This window comes from Phaseolus vulgaris, chromosome 5, assembly GCF_051622355.1.
Source record: "Phaseolus vulgaris cultivar YP4 chromosome 5, ASM5162235v1, whole genome shotgun sequence".
Taxonomy (NCBI): Eukaryota; Viridiplantae; Streptophyta; class Magnoliopsida; order Fabales; family Fabaceae; genus Phaseolus; species Phaseolus vulgaris.
Window position 1 is genome coordinate 31,570,553 of NC_143502.1, and position 17,788 is coordinate 31,588,340.

At 31.0% G+C, this 17,788-nt stretch overlaps 1 pseudogene; it reads right to left on the reverse strand.

Moving 5' to 3' along the window:
* Positions 1-1,164: 1,164 nt before the first annotated feature.
* On the reverse strand, positions 1,165-17,220 carry LOC137834479 (uncharacterized; annotated as a pseudogene).
* Between the last annotated feature and the right edge of the window lie 568 nt (positions 17,221-17,788).

Genomic DNA, 17,788 nt, shown 5'->3' on the forward strand with positions numbered 1-17,788 from the left:
AATCCACTTTCTATTTGGCAGCCCAATTTGAACAACGATTGGGAAAGGCCATGGCAGACATTTTGCTCTATCACCCAGAACTTCATAGGATTGGCAACTTTGACAATTGGTTCACTTAATGAAACACACCAGGTTGAATTATACAGATGTGCCATTGATCAATGTGCACTGCTCTCATAAACCATAAAAAAATGTTATAAATGAAGTTCATGCAGCAAAAAGTAATTTTGCACATATTTTTTACTGTTTTGGGAAGGCTTATTCAAGTTTATACACTATTATTAGAGAAAATATTGATGAATGTGTCTCCTAATACAAACAAACCTCATTGAAACAATCTCATAAATTTTCACAAAATTGGAGCCACATGAATTCCAACAATCCACTTTCTATTTTTTTATTAAATTTTACAAATTACGGTTTTTACTCACTTATTTGAAGATATAGATTATGAAACTTTATTCTTAAAGCAATAATCAGGCATGCAAATATAGAACACAGATTAGGGTGTTGGCTTGTGTAAGTGTTTTTTGAGAAGGCTTATTCAACTTTATACACTATTGGAGAAAACATTGATGAATGTGTCTCATAATACAAACAAACCTCATTGAAACAATGTCATATTTTATTTCTATTTAATTATCATATTTTTAATTTCAAATTAACAATAATTATCTTTTATAATTAGAAAATTAATTTCATTTATTTTTAATTAGTTAACATATACATTTATTATGAAGTAGGATTAAAAAAGTAGTATACTTTTCTAAAGATTAGGTTTATTATATAACAGTACTATTATACACATTTAATATAACAATATTAATTACAGTAGTTTGTTATAAAAGTATAATTGGTTTTTAATCACATATTATTGTAACAATTATAATAGATGTCACTGAACTGTTTGTTACATTTAGTAGATTAACATCTAGTGATTATCATAATTTCATACAATACTATTTCCTAATGAATGATAAATAATACATGGAACCTATAAAACATTATGTTATACTATAAATTACTATTATAATAATAAACATTTTGTGCAATGTCAAAATTGTGGAACATATACATGTTGTAATTTTTCAATATAAATTAAAGCTCACATTATGATTTAAGTTGAAACTATAATTCCAGGTTTATCATATCATTCCATTGCTTTCAAATATTGTCAAAAATTTCAGTGTAAACAACATTTTTTGTCTTGTTGGTTACATTTTCATCTTCATCAAGAATAAGAACTTTCAATCCTTTTTTGGTTCTAACTCTAGAAATAGCTTCATAGAACTATCCATGTGTGAAAACTGGACGTGGAAGATATAATCCAACTTTAGTCAATGATTGACCTTGGCTTTTATTGATTGTCATTGCAAAACATAGAGCTACTAAAAATTGTCTTCTATGGAATTTGAATGGCATACCTGAATTTGAAGGGATCAAATTCATTCTTGAAATGAAGATTTTATCACCAATATTTGTTCCTGTTAGAACTGCTGCACAAATAACATTTTTCTTGAAATCAAGAACTTGCAACCTTGTTCTATTACAAAGACCATTGGCTTGATCAATATTTCTCAAAAGCATAATAGGCATGCCAATTTTCAAATGAAGCCGATGATTTGGTATCCCTGAACATTTTATCTCATTTAAGAACTCAGACGTGAACCATTCACCTTCAATTTTCTGATCTTCATTTGATTGGTAAGATAAGTTATTTCTTTACAACCAGAGAAAAAAATAAAATCATTCACTTGCTCTACTGATTCAGTTGTTGGACAAAGTATTGCTCCATCCTCAAAGTACCCATAACACATCATGTTAGTCAACAAATTAGGATAAACAAAATTCACCAATGACAACAAAGGTGTTTATGTGGGCTTAATCAATAGATCAGGTGGGATTTCCACTACACACTCACCATTTTCATTCAAACCAATTTGGCCATCTCCAATTTTGAGAATCCAATCAACAAATTCTTTGATACTGTTTGCGCTTACATCAAATTTTGCATTGTTTAATCTCATGTTTTGAGAAAGTTTAAGACTCGACAACTTAGCCAGAAATGAGAAGAATTGATTGCTGACTTCACAACATCATATCTTGATCCTTTTTTTACAACTGGCAATATTTGCCTAAAATCACCTCCCAAAACCACAACCTTCCAACCAAAAGGTTTTTGACTATTTCCTTCACTAACCGTTCTCATAACATCTCTCAAAGTTCTGTCAAAGGCCTCAAAACACATTTGATTCATCATCGGTGCTTCATCCCAAATAATCAATCTCGTTTCAATCAAAAGTCTAGCACAATGACTTCCTTGAGGTATATTGCAAGTTGATTCTTCATTTATTACAATAGGAATGCAGAATCTAGAATGTGTTGTCTTCCCTCCAGGTAGTAATAAAGAAGCAATTCCACTTGATGCTACATTCAAAACAATCTTTCCTATAGATCTAACTGCAACAAATAATGTTTTCCACATGAACGTTTTGCCAGTTCCACGATAACCATATAGAAAGAAGAAGCCACTCTTTTCAGACTCAACTGATGAAATGATCTCTTCATAAACATTTAATTGCTCAATAGTGAGACATTTCAACAATGGCATATGCTCTTTTGCCATTTCATCTTTGTTGTAGTTAAGTTCATCCATAATAAACCTATTTTGAAACAAAGATGAATGAGAAGGATAAAGTTGAGGCAAACAGACAAATTCTTGTAATGACCGCCCATTTGCCATTAATAACTCTTGTATTTTTAATAGGCAAAGATCATGTAGTTGTTTCTCCTCGAGTTGAAGACCTAACATTATTTGAGACCACATGCATCACGTTCATAATTTATAGTCAAAATATGTAATTAATTATAACATTTTAAAAATTCAATACTTGGCAATCGCAACTCTTTTCTTTTGTGATATAAAATTTCGTCTGATAGTAATTTCCAAGAAGCTTTCCAAACCACATCCGGTTTGGACATTGCGTTCATGAACAATAATGAAACAAACAGATGCATGAGTTCATGGCCAGAACCTAATTCACTTGCTTCTTTTATTGCATCAATGAATTCTTTGTCATTTTTCAATAGTCCTAACGCATAGCAAGCTTCTTCATATGTATTGAATGTTTGCTCGTTTACTGTCCTTATGCTAGCATAGTCAACACAACCCTTTTGAATAGTCAACAATATCCTCATGTAATAAAGTTCTCCACATCCAGGTGCTACATAGGTTAGTCTACCAATGTTGTAACCTTGCTTCCTTGGTTTTCATTGTCTCTATTGAGCAATCCATACAAACTTGCTTGGAAATTCAGCATATGTCAAATTCCTTCCATCAGCCTATTTTTGGTTGGCCTCAAACCAAGCTAGAAACATGGTCTTCATAGATTCATTCTTTTCCAACAATTGATCAAGATTATCATCATCTTTAAACAAAATTGGTTGTTGCTTCAGCAAATGAAATGACAACCTTTGTACAGCTGGCCATCTATGATGTATGTCAAAGCCAAAAGTTCGCCAAACAGCTTCACACGGAGATAAGTATCTACAATCATAATAATTCTTGATTTCGTCAACATTCGTTTTCTCTTCATCGTTGGAAGTACCATTGCCAATTTTCATTGTAGCCCTGACTTATTTGAAAAGATATTTGATAGAATTTGACTTGTTGCAATATTCTGTATTCACATGTTCTTGATACCTTATAAGAAGATGGGGACTATATGGAACAACATTGCCTTCATCCAATTGGATACCATTTTTTTCCACAAAAATTCCATTATTTCGACGTCTATACATTGGATATCCGTCTTCATCAATAATAGTTACACCTGTAAACTTTTTTGGAAAGAATTTTGAACATTTACCTTGTTTCATGCAAGGAGAATTTAATTTAGCCACTCCACATGGTCCATGTATCATGTAGCTTGTAACAACTTTAAACAATTTCGGATACAAATTTGGGTGAGGTAATTCAGCAGATATGACATTATCAATGTCTGTTACATTATGCAACTTGTTTGATCCATCCAACCATAATAGTATATGAGCATGTGGTAAACCTCTTTTTTGAAATTCAATGGTGTGCATGCCTGAAACAAAGAAGAGAATATGCCAAATTAATTATGGGAATTTAATATTGTAAAAATATTTCACTAAAAATATTTCATCTTGAAGAATACGTGCAGTTGTTTGACCAAAAAAGTTATTATTCTTGAAATCTTTCATCATTTGATCAAGTTTAAGTTTGAAGACTTTGCAAACAATATCAGGTTTATCTGACGGACTTAATCCTTTTGGTCCTAGAACATCACGAATTTCAGGCCAATTGACATTGCATGTTATTGTTATGAACAAATCAGGATAACTAAATCTTTTACAAATGGCCATAGCATCTTGACAATTGTTGAACATGTAACGCATACCACCAGTAAAAGATGAAGGCAAAACAACATGTCTACCAACGCAAGAAGGATAAGTCTCTCCTCTGTTAATTGCTTCTTGTAGGCCATTCAAAATTTCAAATCGAATTAATTTCTGATTTGACATAATGAAAGACAAACGATGTGCTTCAATCATGGTATAACAATCCTCCAGAAATTGTTGAAAAAAGCCTACATGCATGTACTATGTTACCAAACTCACAATGTCTTTCTTGAATTCGGAATGCAATAAATTCCCTTAAGGAAACAAATTCTTTTTCTACATGCATTACCACTGTGACATTCCCTTATTGGAATATTTTCTTGATAACCATCTTCTCCATAGGGGAACATCAAAGGATATTGTAGTGGGATGAAAGCAGTGTGTGTTTCATGAAGCCTTGATAAATCACCACATACCTTCTTCACAATTATATCCCTGCCTACGTCCATGTTTGAGAAATCTCCCACAATTAAAACAACTGTCTCATTTGATGATGGGGTGTTGTACACTTTTAGATCTTTCAATCGATTTCTAAATAATCGGAGTGTAAAATCTGATGGTTTATCTTGAAGAGACAGGTCTCTTACTCTTCAAAGGATTTAGCAAGAACATTGTATTCATCAATCATGTTTATGAAATCTCCTACCAATGATTTGTCAAGTATGGACTTATGGTTATTTGACCTTAAACAACATGCAACAGAATTAACAATAATCAATGATAGAATTTGAACGTATAAATAACAGTAAATACAAAAATACTTACTCAAAATGACTCATTCTATTACTTAACTCATTCTTTGTATCATATATATACAATTGTGCAAACTTGGGATTGGAACTTGCCTCTGGTAACAAACTTCCAATACGATGGTAATTTTGGCCACTAAGTATGAACTGAGGAGGTGCACTACCATTATTCATAGAAGAATCAATCTTCCCACCTATTGAAGTAAAGGAAAACATACTGTTGTAAGTCCTAATGTGATACAAACCCACAAAGACCCCAAAACCAAGTCCACAAGAAGATGACCAAGGATGTCAACTATGAAGGGTCATCTCAACAATCAAGGGAAGACCTCATCAGTAGGAGGAATTGACAAGGACCAGAGCACCTAAAGTTCTTCCTACTAGTCTTCTTAAATATTTAGAAAAATGTTGTAAATAATTTGGGCTCATTTGTAGGGGTCCAAATAGTAGAAATAAGCTAGAATGAAGTGCCTTTAGCATAGTAGGGGGTATGGGTAGCATTTTTAGCTTGTTCCTAGCCCATTTTGAAGGCATTTTGACCTAATTTCTAGAAGGATAAGCCTAGAATACGGGATTGACTTAGTCAAACCCTATGGCTGCCCATTCTGCCCTCTTTTCTTCTTTTCCAAGGCTCCTGAATCTATAAATAGGGAGGCCTACCTCATGTATTCATATGTTGAATGAAGAGTAAAGTTATTATACACAAATTGTGTTAGAGTTTGTGAGCATTGTCTCTCTAAACCATTAGTTTTATCTCGTGAGTGTTGTGAGCTCTCAAGGGGCGACATCTACACTTATCTTGGATTCAATTCACCATCCAAGTGGCGTGCTCCTTTCACAACTCCATATCTCCTAAGTTTCCTTTCACTCATCCTTTTCCATTCCATTTCCATTCCTATTTTTCAATTCCAAAATATGTCTTGTTCTTGTTCTTATTCTTTAATTTTCAATTCGGTCTTTATAATTTCTCACCTTGTGTTTGCTTAAATTGTGCACCTAATTGTCATTCATCTTCACCATTAATTGTGTTTTTTCCTTTGGCCTTATGGAAATGAACATTCACATCTACTTAACACTTGTTAAGTTAATGTCCAGTGTGAATTTTCCTTAGGCTTCTCACCTATAGTTGTTCAAAAATCTAAATCTAAGTAAAGTGTCACCAAACAAATGAACAATCGTAAAATCAACACACATCATAATGTTATCTAAGAAAGGCTTGCTTCTAGGATCTTCACCGTTTAATAAATTGTTTAGTATTTTTGGAGGTCTTTGTAAAAAAGGTAGCTATACTTTTCCCTTTTGGAAACATATAGCAAATTTCCTTTCTCCTGAATTCTTTGATTTATCAGCACGTACCTCATACCAGAGAACAGCTCCACAATGAACACATTCAATTGAAGGTTGACCAACATAAAAAAAATCTGAGAATTTCAAAAAGAATCATATAAATCTCGTTGACCAAGTGATAATAATGTTCTAACCTTGCAATTCAGATTTTGAATATAGTTCGCTTCTAAAATTGTTGTGTACATCATCTGAGATAAATAATAAGAATCATATTTATACATGGGAACAATTTTGTATACAATATGAGGAAACACATTAAAGATACTTGTATGATTTACCATTATTTTCAAAATTTGGAGATCATTCAACATAATGTAATGTTTTGCTAATCGAATTCATGATGTTCAAAGAATATCTAATAGCTTTCTTCTGAGAGACAGAGTAAGAATAGTGTCCAACTTCAGAACAATGAGCATATTCAATTCTTCCTGTATAGACAAATTATTCATATAAACACTATGTACATATAAAAAGTAATTAATAAATTCATACGAGAAGGTGTATACAATGACAACCTAGGTGTTCTTCATCAATTCTTGTTGGCTGCTTCGATGTATTCAACAATGTGTTTAAAGATAACTGATATAATTTCTTATTTTGCACAAAGTTAGATGACTTTTGAGCTATTGGAGTATTTGTCATCAAATTTTAAAATAAGATAAGACATCTGACAAATGCACTATTAATTGAAATGTATATAAAATAATAATTTTTTTCAATCAATCGAATTTCAAGGTTTAAGACATCACTTACTATAATTGAATTCCGATAATGGTTTCCTTTGTGCAATTGATTGTAGTGTGTTTTGATTAGGAGAAAAATTAACTGCAAGTAAGGGATATTATAAACAACCAATAATATATATAATGATATGTAATATCCCTCTATAAGAAAGGCCTTAAGACTTAGATGTACTTAAAGGACATGAGGGTTGCCTATTCTCTAAGTCTGATGTTGCATTCTGTGAAAAATGACACCCTTCTCCATGGTTTGTAGTTGTTAAGTTTTTCTTTTGGGTTGTATATTGTGGGGTAACAACCATGACAACTTTCTCTATTGCATTCTCGGATGAACTGTCATGTACATCTTTTGTAATCTCTATGTCAGAAACGACATCCTATGTGTAGTTTAATCCATATGAAAATGTTATTAACTTATTTCTTTGGCTTGTGGATTCTTGGTTGAAAACCATCTTCATTTTCTTTGTTGGATTGTGGCCTGATTTGTCACGGACATTTGCAGTGCAGTTTTGATTTTAATACATTAGCAGTAAATATTAACCAACAATCAGAACCTCATTTACCTATTGTTAAAACAGAATTTGCTTCTCCATAAGAAATTGTGGTTGTCTGAGGACTTTGTTTGCTGCAATTTTTATCTGAAGTACTTCAAGAAATCAAGTCATCAACGATAAACTTCAATTCTATATTTAAAAAAAAATAAATGGCATATGAGGTTCTACCGATAAGTTTGGTAGCTTTTCTGTGTAACTTATTATGAAGGATGATCTTCCTTCGGTTTCTTGCAGACTTTGACTCATATGGATCCATATGTATATACTGTTGTTAGTGAAGTTCAGTTAGTTGTTAAATTGTTTTGACAAAAGAATTTGTGAAATAGGTAGAGACCTGTGGAAGTTTAAAGCGAGAATCCAAATTCTCTTTTTTAGATGCACTTTGACTTTCTCAAATTTGGGTTATTCTAATGGTCTGCAAAAATTTGTACTACATCATATCCTTCTTGTCCTCGAGTAAAAAAAATTAGGCTAGACAACAAAGATTTACAAAAGACAGTCAAATTGTATTAATAATTAATAATAAAGTACAGGTGAAAGCTGCTGCACATCCCCAAAATTACGTGTCATACTTACAAATATTACTGACAAACATTTTAAAAGCAAATTTTATGAAAAGTTATACACACGATTGTCTATTGATCTTGGTAGCTTCCTAAGGTAGATATTGAACGTGCCCAATTCTATCTCAATTTGAATAATGTGATATAAGCAGTATTATTCTAATATTTACTTCATTTGATAATGGTATCAATCTTACTATCACTATTGTTCTAAGGCAGGTTGTGCTTCAACATTTGCTTACTAATTTTGAAGATAAATTGCTCATTCTCATCCAATCTGTGGATGAAATCAAAACTCTTGTCTTTAGCTTAAATATGCATAATGTCTTAAAAGGAGATGATTTTTTATGCAATTTATTTTCAGAATTACTGGAAGCTTGTGCAACATGATGTTAATGTCAAAATTCAACAACTCTTACAAAATTGCATCTTAGATGACTTGAATTTGAATGTCATAACTATCATTCACAAAAATCATAAGTCTTAATGCAAATTTCTTTGTGTAATTGTATTCACAAAGATCAATAAAGTTTAGCAACAGATGGCAATCTATTCATCATAATGTCACTAAAGAAAGAATGTTTGAGCTCAAATCCAATACTACGCTTGAAATTTCATTTATTAGAACCTATTAATAAATCCATTACACGGGTTAAAGTCATGCACTGCATAACACATTTGAAAGATACAAAAAAGACATTTGATTATTCACACTGATAATCAAATCTCAAATGAATTATACATGTTTAAAATATTGTATGAACACTCTTCAATCTTATAACAATGTCGTCGAACATTTTGGTTCACCTTTGCAACTTTGTTATGACAGAACTTTCAGCATACTCTAACAATCTTCATCTATTGATGATCAAAACATACAAACCTACAAAATAGAAATACACAACTATACAATGCAATACATAACATGTCATACATAATAGTAATCATAATATCCTTAAAACATAAAATAGTTATGACATTGTTTTGCATAATATATCAAATCTACTACAATATTACGTAAGTAAACAAATTACTCTCATATCCTCAAAAGATCAAATGTCATACATAAATTTTAAATAACATTTCACTTCTCAATTTTAACAGTTCTTTTGAATGTCTTGAGTGGCAGATTGTGCTCTGCAACTTGCACCAATGGTGGAGATTGTCACTTGAGTGGAGTCACTGTAACACTGTCATTACTCAAATCCACAGTTTGAGGTTGCGACTAATTGCATTTACTCCCAAACTTTGTCAACAAATCCTATTTCAATACACACATGTTCAAAACAAATGTTTTCAACTAATGTTATTTTCTGTTAGAATTTATTTATACCTTTGTGATGTTCTCACAAGAAGCATCAATTAATGCTAGGTTTCCTTTCCTTTTTTTTCCATCTTGATCATATATCTTCTTATTAAACAAATGAGGATTTAAACAAATCAATACTTAACAGACATTTTATATTACAGACATTGTACAGTAAAACATAACTTACCAATGAACTATAATTGTCACTGATGTATTGTTGAATGATGTCTTCATCCACACAAATTTTTTTAACTCTAAAGGTTTGCTCAAACCTGAAGCCTTTATGCATTTTTTAATCAACCTTAAACAAAACCTTTTTCTCCAATATTTCTGCAAATTCATTTGGAAGATTTCCGGTCTAAAATAAAAATGAAATTCAAATTAATCAATGCACAAGTTATATATAATTCACTTCTAAAGGTGTGCAACAATAACCTTATCATGGCTTTCAAACATTTCAGCACATGATTTACTCAGCAGTGAACTTACTTCTCTGTCAAAAAGCATGAAAGTTGTAGAATCAGTGTCATCGATCACACGAAGTTGCACTTTATAGCTGCCATACAAATACAATATGTTCAAAGCAACACATTAGTATTGTACTATAATCAATATCCGAGAATAAATCAATAATACATACTTCAAAGCAACACATTATTATTGCATTTTTCACAAAAAAACATTTTGGAGTCGAGGTAAACTGCCTTGTTACAGATGCAAGCAGTATACCACCAATCATCATCGTCAACATGTTTTATAGTTGCAAGAACTATGAATGTGTTGACATGTTTTAATAAAATGTACAAATAACTGGAAACAAAAGATAGATAAGAATTTAAAATATATAATGAGGTTTACTTCTCTACAATCCTTCAACCCTGCTATGGTGTTTCTGGCGGTGGTCTGAAGAAACTCGTGTTCAGGAGTTTGCTTTGAAGATTCACATAGTTGGATGAGCCCCTAGGATGGAAAGTCCATTGTTTCTAACATCATTTACCATTAAAACAAAATTAGAATCCATTCAAAAAAATCTTTTCACCAATATCAAATAATGATATTTCTAAAGTACCTCTTTTTCAATAGTAATGTTTCTTCAGTCAGTACATTATATTCCACTCTTGTGCAATCAATACAGTTCTGAACATAGATGTTGTCTATATAATAAAAAATTAACATGTAAGAAAATTAAAAAATCCATACTAATAACAAATAATAGAGATAAGATACTTTGATTCATCCAAAATGATACCTCTGAAGAACTTGACTTTGGCAAATTCTATAGATATGACTACATTGTGTACTTCCCCAGCTGAGAGGAATGCATTTAACTGATCTACATAATTCCCAAAAAGGGTGCATTGAATCCTAAAACTACTCTCACAAAACAACTCTGTTACACAATCAGTTTAAAAAAAAACAATGGTGGATAGAAGTTAGAACATTACCCATCACAATCTATGGAGATGACATTCATTTTGGTAACTTTTCCTTCCTTTGCCAACTTCCGCTCTGTGCCAACTCCAGTTAGAATTCCAATTATATCTATGTAAAACACTACTGAAGTTAATAACAATAAACTTGTATTGAAAAGATATCAAACACCAACATAAAAGTTAATTTAACTAACCCACTAAAATGTTGGTGTCAAAGGCAGCAACAAAAAGCAGTGAAAAAGGTGTGTAATGTGGTTTAGTTTGTTGTACCACTTCATTGGCCATTAAAGATACATTTGTTCCATATTGGAAGTTAATCTTATAAGCATGTTTAGTTGTTCTGTAAGATCCTAAATTGGATGCCACACTAAACGATTGGATGATATACACATGACCTTTAGATATCTGACTTTAGAATGTACATATTAGTGTCCTCCTCACAGATGCATGGATTTGTATTCCCTAAAAATATACAAAAGAAAAACATGTTCAAAAGCAATACATATAAAATATATGTATGTCACAACTCTGAGTTTTATGAAAAACTTACTTGTTCATCCTGTAGCACCATCTCTAGTGAAAAAGGGATTTTTTGTTTCGTGAAATCTTGCACACACCATAGCCGTAGGACTCTAACAACCACATTCCATGACTTCTTTGTTGAATTCACGTCATTTAACACATTGATTGTTTGATCTAATTTCAATATAGACATAGTGTATTCCACAAAATAGAAAAAACAGTTTTAGTGAGAGAAACACAATGACAGAATAAAATTTCAATCTGAATGTATTAACAATGCTAAAGTTCATTTAAATAGAGTCAACATTACCTAACTTTATAGCACACCTTCATAATAAATGTATATGCTTTCCACATTCAACTTTCCATGTGTTAACTAAATTTTAACACCGTTAAGGTAAACCCAAGGCATGACTTTGTTTAGAGCACACATAAATTAATTGTCTTGCCAGAATTCTCCCCTATCGACAATGAAAGGTACATCACGTTGCCTATATACAAAAGCAACACATACTTTTTACAATTTTAGGATGGCTTCTTCTACTTTATACACTATTGCAGAAAAATTTGATCATTGTGCACTGCTCTCATAAACCTCATTCAAATAATGTTATGAATCCAGACAAAATTAGTACTGTTTTGGTGATACTTTCCTTAATCCACTTTCTATTTGGCAGCCCAATTTGAACAACGTTTGGGAAAGGCCATGGCAGACCTTTTGCTCTACCACCCAGAACTTCATATGATTGACAACTTTGGCAATTGGTTCACTTCATGAAACACACCAGGTTGAATTATACAGATGTGCAAACATTGATCAATGTGCATTGCTCTCATAAACCATAAAAAATGTTATAAATGCAGTCCATGCAGCAAAAAGTAATTTTGCACATACATTTTACAGTTTTGGGAAGGCTTATTCAAGTTTATACACTATTGGAGAAAACATTGATGAATGTGTCTCGTAATACAAACAAACCTCATTGAAACAATGTCATAAATTTTCTCAAAATTGGCACCACATGAATTCCCACAATCCACTTTCTATTTTTTTTTATTAAATTTTACAAACTACAGTTTTTACTCACTTATTTGAAGATATAGATGGTGATAAATGGTGAAATTTTATTCTTAAAGCAATAATCAGAAATGAAAATATGGAACACATATTGGTATGTTGGCTTGTCTAAGTGTTTTTACATTTGACTTAATTTTAGGTTGATTTGTTTACAACTTTTCCATTCATTGATATTTGATATTACAGGGAAAAATGGAGGATGCGTTCTCCTTGTATGAACAGGCTATTGCTATAGAGAAAGGAAAAGAACATTCACAAACATTGTCAATCTTGTTTGCTCAGTATTCTCGATTTGTATATTTGGTATGTCCTTAACATTTTTGCATGCAAATACTCTTCTGTGTCTTTGTTATTTGAAACTAGTTATTAGTTTGACATGCAATATTCAAAGTGGACTTTCCAATTCTGACATGCAATATATTCAAATTGGGCTTTATAAAATACTGCATTATAAAATATTAAAATTTGAATTTCCAATTCTGAGACAAATTAGAACATTATTCGGTTAAAATATTGCTAATACGGTTAAATTAAATAAACTTGAAAAATAAAATCAAATCAGATCAAACACATAACATTTAATAATGAAACAAAACATAACATGTAATGAAATAAAAGTAACATTGTCATTCGCTGAAACATATTTGCGAAATTAACTTATTCACTAATCACAAAACTAAAAACACCCTCAGATTTGTGGGTTGTACCTCAATATTAGACTCAAAAATCAATTTTTCACCTTCACGAAATGCATGCATCTTACAAAATTCTCTCCATCCAACACCAAATTTAACAGAAGCTTTTGGATGTGGCCGTATCAGAATTTTGCACTTAACTTCACTCTTATGTCCATGAAGGACAGTATACTTTAGCCTGCTTTTCCGAATGAAATTGGCAAAAGAAACAGGAAGATCCTAAAAGCCAAGTAACATGTGTATAAATACAGTAATCAAATAATATAAAGTAAAATAAAACTTAAGAAATGATGCAATAAAAAATTATCAGATGGCTTGATTGACACAGATAGTGTGATAATGTGATAGTGAAATGAAGATACGGACCGTCAATGAGAGGGCAACGACTCTCGATACGATCATAAAATTTATTCACGGTTGAAAAAGACGATCTTCCCTTAAACAAAGTAATCTTAAAACTGTTATTTCCTACATAATCAAAATATACAAAATGATTGCCACGAAGGCCATAAAATTCAAGAGATTGAGACCATCCTCCAATGATCTCAGGAACAAAGTCCATATTATACTTAACAATATGTTTATGCCATTCGTTATCCACCAAAAACCAAGTTGGACCAAGTTCAGACCCGAACTCGAGTGCAAAAGCACGATCAACTAAACCATGATCCTTTTCAAAAGAAAAAATATGTTACTTTTTCTGTAATGGTAATCTGAAATCCAAAAAAAAAATAGAAGACAACACACCTCGTCTAACAAGTTCATCGTTTGGAACTTTCCTTTGGTTTCCATTGTCAATATGTCATCCAAATTTGGAAAATTTGGTATAAGTGGTGCTATAACAGATGGTAAAAAAATATCTACATATTAGCAGTAACATAGGGAATTGGCAATGGATTTAAATATTCATTAGAAACAATAAAATTAACAAATGAACACATTATAAATGACAATAAATCATAAATTTCAAAAATAGTAATGGTGAAAAAAGTAAAAAAAGAGAACCATAAGCAACCAAAAATGGTGAAAACATATTCATAAACATGTCAAAGGTGCAACTTTGATCAGAAACAGAGAACCAAAGACCAAAAAAAATTGAGAAAACATATTAACAAACAAAAAATGAAAGGATTGCAGAGAACATCAAAGTTTGTAACTTTGATAAAAAAAACAGAGAACAAAAACAAAAAGAAATTGAAGAAAACTTTTGCATGTCAGAAAGAAAACTAATAGAATAGAAAAAAAGGAATACAATAGAACCTGAACAGTTGCAGGGCCTGTTTGAACGCATGGAGGATTTGTTTGCCATATTTGAAAGAAAGAAGCAAAAGAAGACAGTAGCTAAAGATGACAATGCAAAAGTGGAAAACTGAAAAGGTGTTTAAGATGATATCCCAAAATACAGCTTATAAGTATAGATTTTAATTTTAATAATCAAATATTATTATTAATATTAAAATTATAATAATAATAATCATAATCTTAATTTAATAATAATCATAATCACAATTTTAATATAATAATAATAATAATTATCATAATTTTAATATAATAATAATAATAATTATCATAATTTTAATATAATAATAATAATCACAATCTTAATATAATAATAATAATCATAATATTAATATAATAAAAATTTGGTGAGGTTTATTAGCCTTCAAAAGAGATAATGATTGACTGCAATACTACTATTTGGTATAACTCGTCTTAAGTTCAGTTATGAATCTATACGTAGAAATATTTTCCATTTTATTCATTAATTCTTAGGTCTTCTAATTTATTCAATGTTCATAAAATGATTTAAATAATATTAAATGAAAATCAATGTCATTATATTTTTATATTTTTTTTTATCATCTAAATGTAATGTTACGTTATTAACATGTTGTGGTTTCCAAAACACAATGCAATAGAAAATAGTTTTCAAACAATGACAAAATATTCATATCTTTACACAAAACAAAGGAAATGACCTTGAATCTAATCTAAACAGTTTACATCAAAATTTGATTTTACATTGATATCGATTTCTTTCATCAAAGTATACAAAATGTCTCTTTACACAATCAAAGAAATCTTTTATCCTAGTATCAATCATATAAATCAAATTACCTTGAACATAATCTAAACATTTTACATAAAAGAATTGATTTTACATTGATATAGACTTCTTTCATCAGAGTATACAAAATATGTCTTTAAACAATCAAAGAATTCTTTGATCCTTATATCAATCCTACAAATGAAAGTTCTTTAATCCTACAGATAGTTCTTCAAATGCAGCCTACACAATAAGCAACGGCGTGAGTGTGAGCGTGTTCTTCAGACGGTTCTTCTTCAAATGCAACCTACACAATAAAGTCTAATAAACCAATATAAAGCAATTACCTTTTAGGTGCTCTATGATTCTTCTACACCACGTTCTGGAAAAGCAATGACACCAAATACACCCAAAACGAAACCTTGTTAAGTTCAGTGCAGAAGAAAACATGTGACAGAACCATTATCATAATGAAAATCATCCAACTTACAGCAAAACAATGAAGAAGAAAAACAATAAAAACATATGAATTGAATCATGAATCCAATGAGAAGAGGCCCAAAACAAATTGAAAATAAATATGAAATGCACTGCAACAAACCATGAAAAATTTGAACTCAACGGTATAAAAGATTACCTTGTTCAATGTAAAATGAAAAGAACAAAACCGAACAAAAATGAAATAATGGCTCTATACAACACTGTATATATAGTGAAAAACAATCGTCATTGTCATTTCAAATTTCAAAAGCACGTGCCATTTCTAAATGTATAATGGTGTTTTTGGACAAAAATGCTTTCAAATACGACATCTTTGAAGTTGTCGAATTGGTGAAAAGGAGTAAAGGAGAGTAATTAGGTTTCAGAGACAGAGAGAATGGGGAAAGCGGAAAAAAATGCTAGAAATTGGAAATTCAAATTCAAATTCAAAAACCATTACTTGAAGGGTGCTCTGTCATTGTTCTGCAACATCTGCTGGAATCGACATTGCACAGTCATTCACGGAAAAGGAAAAGTCGTGTTCAAAAACCCTAATTTAGTTGCTTCAGAGAGAGAGAATTGCGAAAACAAAATGGAAGAGATTGGGGAAAGAGAGAGAATGGGAAAAAAGTGAGTTTTAAAACATTGGTTCAGTTTTGCACTAGTTGAAGCAAGGGCCCGTTTTGTTCACACAAAAAATAAAAAAATCTCATATTGCGACAAGTGTCAAACTTTCTTCTTTCAGTAAATATTAATTTTGTTTTATTTTTCTCAAAAAAACGTGAGAACACCACGTGTAGAAAGTTTCCTAGTTGTGCTCCCTCCAAAGAACAAAATATCAGAAAGGCAAAAATAAAGAGAAATAAAATGAACACATGCTTACAACCCTAGAACACGAACTCAACCCTAGAAACGGTATAAAAGATTACCTCGTTCAATGTCAAATGAAAAGAACAATACCGAACAAAAATGAAATAATGGCTTTATACAACACTGTATATATAGTGATAACAGTCGTCATTGTCATTTCAAATTTCAAAAGTATGCGCCATTTCTAAATATATAATGGTGTTTTTGGGCAAAAATGCTTTCAAACACGACATCTCTGAAGTTTTCGAATTGGTGAAAAGGAGTGTAATCAGGTTTAAGAGACACAGAGAATGGGGAAAGCGAGAAAAAACGCAAGAAATCGAAAATTCAAATTCAAAAACCATTACCTGAAGGGTACTCTGCATTGTTCTGCAACATCTGCTGGAATCGACATTGCACAACCATTCACGGAAAAGGAAAAGTCGTGTTCAAAAACCTTAATTTAGTTACTTCAGAGAGAGAGAACTGCGAAAACAAAATGAAAAAGATTGGGGAAAGAGAGAGAATGGAAAAAAAGTGAGTTTTAAAACATTGGGCGGGTTTTGCACCAGCTGAAGCAAGGACCCATTTTGTTCAAAAAAAATCTCACATTGTGACATGTGTCAAACTTTCTTTTTACAGTAAATATTAATTTTGTTTTAAGTATAGATATAACATATATATATATATATATATATTGCATTTTGCATAACAATTATTATATACATAGAAAATAAAATATCATAGCATATCAAATGGTACTTACATGCACGTATATAATAACCAAAGGACATGTATATGTCATATAACTAAAACAGGGAAACATATATATTGTTAACACAATAGATCAATAATTATATAACAAAGAAATAAATAAATATGTTATTCAAATAATGTCATTTGATTGAAATTTTATTCGTACCATATTCACATGACAAATGTTAATAATAAATCCAATTAAAATGATGTAATTATGGCTACTAAAATAAATAGT